Below are 5,228 nucleotides of genomic sequence, written 5' to 3' on the forward strand. Positions count from 1 at the left end.
CTTTAACTCCTAAGTCACCCTGCAGGAGGGCGCTGACAACATGTGTGCCCACTGACGCAGCCAACTGGCCACGTAACAGGGATGACAGGGTGGTGGACATTTCCACCCTCTCCTGATACCAAATTCATTTGTCAGGAACAAATGACTGTTGTACGATGCCATTTATACACATAACAACCAAGCTTAGATGTTAGATTTTCAAAGAAGCAAATGGTATTTTTTTTTGGCTGTGCTAGGACTTTGTGGCTTTCTCTAGTTGCGGTGAACAGAGGCCTCTCTCTAGCTGCTGCGTGTGGGCCTCTCATCGCGGTGGCTGCTCCCGTCGCAGACCATGGGAAGGGGCCTGGGGGCTTCAGTAGTTGTGGCACCCGGGCCCAGCTGCCCCAAGGCATGTGGAATCCTTCCGGACCCAGGATTGAACCCATGTCCCCTGCATTGACAAGAGGATTCTTAACCACTGGACAAGCAGGGAAGTCTGATAACATCATTTATAAAAATCAAGAAAGATAATTCCCCTCTTCTATCTGGGAAATAACAAGGTCCTTGACCCCCCTTCCCTCCTTCATCACCCCCAGGTCTTCACCTCTCTGTTTCTGTCTCTCTCGCACACTTGCCCGCTCTCTTCCTACACTGATAATCTCACACCTTCCCATGTGGATGGAAATTGGGTTTCCCCTGCAATTCATCAACTGCCCCTGATGCCATGCTGGGCTCCTCAGTCAGAAAACCAGCCGGAAGCCATGTTCCCAAATCGCTGACTCTTTTTTTGTCAGTGACATCAGGAAGCATGACCTTGTTTGAAGGTTAAAATCTTCAACCTCAGGTGATGGGGGCCTTTCTGCGATGGTCCCACCGACAAGCTTATCCCCATGGCAGCTTCCTGTCCTTCCATGAGTGTCCTGAGTGACGTCAGCAGGAGAAGAGAGGCTCTCCATCCATCCCTGGGCACTCCCTGCCAGCACCCAGGGGCACAGGGGACTTCTCCTGTGGACGCTCTTCCAATCACAGTGTAGCCGGAGGGAACCTGAGACTCAGTGGGGTTATCCACTCCCCACACTAAGACTCTGAAGAAAAACCTAGATGCATTATTCTTTAAGATCCTTTCTCCAAAACATCACATTCCTCCATCTATGAGAACTAGGAGGAAGACCCTTTTCTGGAGACTCTACTAGAAGAAACTAAAATGGTGCCATCCAAGTCAACAAATACACACAGAGGGTCAGACTCACATATGTACGTACAGCCAGGACCGTGTGCTTATGTGCAGTGGTGATGAACCTCAGAGCCAGAAGTCCCGCGGGGGAGAGGACAACTCAACAGGCAATTACAACACAGCATGAGACATCTGGGAAGGCTGGGGATGGCAGGACACAGAGGGAATTTTCAGGAATCAGGCAGGGCTTTGTGTGGAGGAGGGGGTTGGCCAGGGAAATGCAAGGCGTGCAAGGGCGGAGGGTAGGAAGAGTCAGGCCACACCGGACTGGTGAGCCGTGTTGCAAGTTCCTCTTGAGGTCAATGGCGAGTCATCAAACCACTTTAAATAGTGATGCAATCTTATTTGCACTTCGCTTAGGGCTTCCCTGGGGGCTCAGATGGTAACGAATCTGCCTGCAATGCAGAAGACCTGGGTGCAATCCCTGGATGAGGAAGATCCCCCGGAGGAGGGCATGGCAACCCACTCCCCACTCCAGTATTCTTGCCTGGAGAATTCCAAGGACGGAGGAGCCTGGTGGGCTAACAGTCCACAGGTTCGAAAAAAGTCGGACATGGCTGAGCGACTAAGACTTTCCTTCACTTTGGGTCATGGGGTGGGTATTTGAGAAACGACCCCAGGAGTCTGATGGTTTGGCTCCTGCAGTGCTTCTCTTCCCATAACTAACACACCAATCTAATGAGACAGCATCGCGGCTACACGGGGTCACCTGGACTCTGCATCCCCATCTCTCTGGGCTTGTCCCTCTCCTCCTGGGCTCCCTTCCCCTCCGTCTGTCTTTTCTCCCTCCCACCCTCTGTCCTCTTTTTCCTCTGGCTCTGTCTCTCTCCCTCTCCCACACCCTCTCCCCAGCGTCTGCATTTCCACCATTTCTCTGTTCTCAGCCCGCCTGGATTCCCCACCTTTTCCGAACCTCTGGCGGCCGCAGACACAGGGAGCTGGATGTCATTTATTTGTGTGATCCCCCCTCCCCACCCCGCTGTCAGCACACACACAATTCCCACCCAGCTCATAATGTAAATATGACCTTTCTGATACTCATTATCAATTAAAGGAACAAATCCCCTTCTCCGAGAGTGCTCCAAGCAGCGCCGGAGACCTTTCCAGGCAAGAACACAAAAGGGCCTTTCACGTGGGCTGCCAGATCGTCTATCTCCCGTCCCTCGGAGGCCTCGGGGCTGGGTGGGGAGACGGGCACAGACAGGGCGGACCTGCAGAAACAAGTGTGGCTCGAGGCCCCTCAAACGTCCTTGTGTCTGTGGATTGCACCGTGTGGCCAATGCCCCGGTCAAACCACGGTGAGTCAGAGGAAAGGCGGGGAATGCCGGCTTTCCATTCCTCTTCCCTCTGTCACCGTGTGGCAGACACAAGTCAGGCTTCTCTTCAGGCCCCTTCTTGCCCAGCTCCGGCCACTGGGGCTTCAGCGGCCATCCTTTGGCCCAACTCGAGAGTCCCTTCTCTCTTCTGGCTGATGGGATAAGCACCCACTTTCAGCCAAAGATGGATCTCAGCCCATGGATGGAGCAGCTCTGGGACCCAAATAGAAGCACCTTGCAAATAACATTTAAAAAAGAAAAAAAAAGTTTACATATTTTATGTTTTTTTTGGACAGCCAGATATCTGGCACGAAACTACCCAGGCAGAGCTGGATGAAGGACAGGATAACCTGCAGGATGGAACACGGGCTCTCCAGAAGGTAGCCGCTTCCCACGACTGCGTCCCCAGGGCCTCTGTCCCAGATTCCCTGACACCGCAGGCCCACAAACCACCCAGGAGGAAACCCTTCGGACAACACCCGACCTGCGGGGCTGTCACAGCCATGGCTTCACGGCTGCTTCGGGAGGGGTGGTAGATCCCCGACACGCCCGAGATGCGTCGGCGGGGACTAACCACACCCGTCTGGGCACGTCTGAGGCCATGCTGTGTGCATTAGAGGCCCGACTCGTGCCAACAGCTTTGGGCATGGTGGTTGCCCCAGTCTGGTTCCCATTCCTAGAGCAACTCACCCATGAGCATCCACAGGAAGAGGGAGGAGGCCAGACTGCCGGGGCGAAGGGTACAGTCGGTGGGCTGGGGTGCGACGGCACAGAGGGAGGGAGGGGAAATCTCAGCACCTGCAAACTGTTAGACAGCGTGGCCTCAGTGGCTGAAATGTGGTGAGCTGAGGCCCAAGGTGGATCGCGTTACTGACTCCTGACAACCAGAGGAGTCTCAGAATTCAACCTGAATTCACGACGTGAATCAGATCGTCTTCTCGTACGACCCTGGGCTACAGCAGCACGGGGTTCCAGGTTGTCCCCTGGTGTCTGTCCCTGCCTCTCCTTTCCAGGAGATGGAAAGCCAGGTTCAAGAGCTGATCTCCAGAAAGGCCCAGGGGTCCGTGCGGGTTTGCAGCACCAGATCCCTAGGAGGCCAGCCCGCCTGACTCCAGGCCTCCCTCCCTCAGCATCTGGCCTCTTTGGACCTTCCCTCCAGGATGAGATGCACTCTGGTGGGGCCATAAGGCAGTGCAGGGACACCGCAAAGGTCAAGGCTGAGCCAGGCTAAGAGGAGGGGTCAACATGGGTTGGTCCACAGTGCCCAAGGGACATACACACACACACACAGACACACACCCAGGAGCCAGGGTGTGTGGCTGACAATCTTGCCTAAGTAACGTAAGCCCCTCCATCTGGCCGTCTTTATTTAAGATGTGACACGTAGGGACTTCCCTGGTGGTCCAGTGGTTAAGACTCCACACTTCCAATGCAGAAGGCCCAGGTCTGATCCCTGGTAAAGGAGCTAGATCCCACATGCCACAACTAAGACCAAGAGCAACCAAATAAAATACTTTTTAAATATGATACGTACTGGGGGGTAGACAAGGGGAAAGAGACCCTCTCCCCCATTCCCCTCCCTTGGAGCATGATTTTCTCCTCTAAGAGGACTACCTGCTAACCCTCCTGTTACAACTCTGGCATCTCCTGTCATAATGGTATCTCCCCAGATTCAGCAAATTAAGAAATATAGCATTCTATATAGATACACAGTACCAGGAATTTACCCTATGGGTAGGCCAACCAAAATTTTCCAAAATATCTTCATGGCAGCATTACTTTCAATAGCAAAATAACTGGATACAGTTAAATAAATACAGTTATTTATGGTCTGATACCAGAATCTGGCTGAGTACAAGGTTATGTATCCTAGGCATTACAACAAACAAGGAGTGGGGCAAGAAAAGCAATGCATCTCAGGCCCAGCTCCACAGAGCTCACAGGCCAGTGGAGGGGAGGTGGGCTAAGAATAGCCAGGCCGGACAGCTAAGTGAGCCTGGGAAGAACAGGCCTGCAGGCCTGGAGAGGAAAGAAATTTCCTAGCTGCTCTTGCTTCCACCTCTCCCCAGTCATATATGGTATCCTTTTTAAAAACTTTTTGTTTTATATTGGCATATAGCCAGTTAACACTATTGTGATAGTTTCAGATGGACAGCAAAGGGACTCAGCCATACATATACGTGAATCCACTCTCCCCCAAACTCCCTTTTCATCCAGGCTGCCACATAACACTGAGGAGACTTCCCTGTGCTACACAGCAGGTCCTTGCTGGTTACCCGTTTTATTTTTTTTTTATTTTTTTATTTTTTTTTAAAAATATGGAACGCTTCACGAATTTGCGTGTCATCCTTGCACAGGGGCCATGCTAATCTTCTCTGTATCGTTCCAACCCCAGTATATGTGCTGCCGAAGCGAGCACTGGTTACCCGTTTTAAATGTGGCAGTGTGTACATGTCCACCCCAAACTCCTTAACTATCCATCCTCCCCTGGAAACCATAAGTTTGTTCTCTAAGTCTGTGGATCTGCCTTGCAAATAAGTTCATTTGTACCATTTCTTTTTAGACTCGGCATGTAAGGGATGTCAACGGTGGGAAGATCTCCAGGTTATGAAGAACATGGTGTCAGCATGTAAGAATTACTCTGTGATTCCCCCTTTACTCCTCACGGAAATGAAATATTCCTTAAGCTAAAAAGTTCA

At 51.9% G+C, this 5,228-nt stretch overlaps 1 non-coding gene across 1 annotated transcript; it reads right to left on the minus strand.

Moving 5' to 3' along the window:
- Positions 1 to 4,841: 4,841 nt before the first annotated feature.
- Positions 4,842 to 4,948, minus strand: LOC122421777. The gene has a single exon (XR_006263594.1). It is a non-coding gene; the product is annotated as a U6 spliceosomal RNA (small nuclear RNA).
- Positions 4,949 to 5,228: the final 280 nt, after the last annotated feature.

The sequence above is a fragment of the Cervus canadensis genome, chromosome 18, assembly GCF_019320065.1.
Source record: "Cervus canadensis isolate Bull #8, Minnesota chromosome 18, ASM1932006v1, whole genome shotgun sequence".
Lineage (NCBI taxonomy): Eukaryota > Metazoa > Chordata > Mammalia > Artiodactyla > Cervidae > Cervus > Cervus canadensis.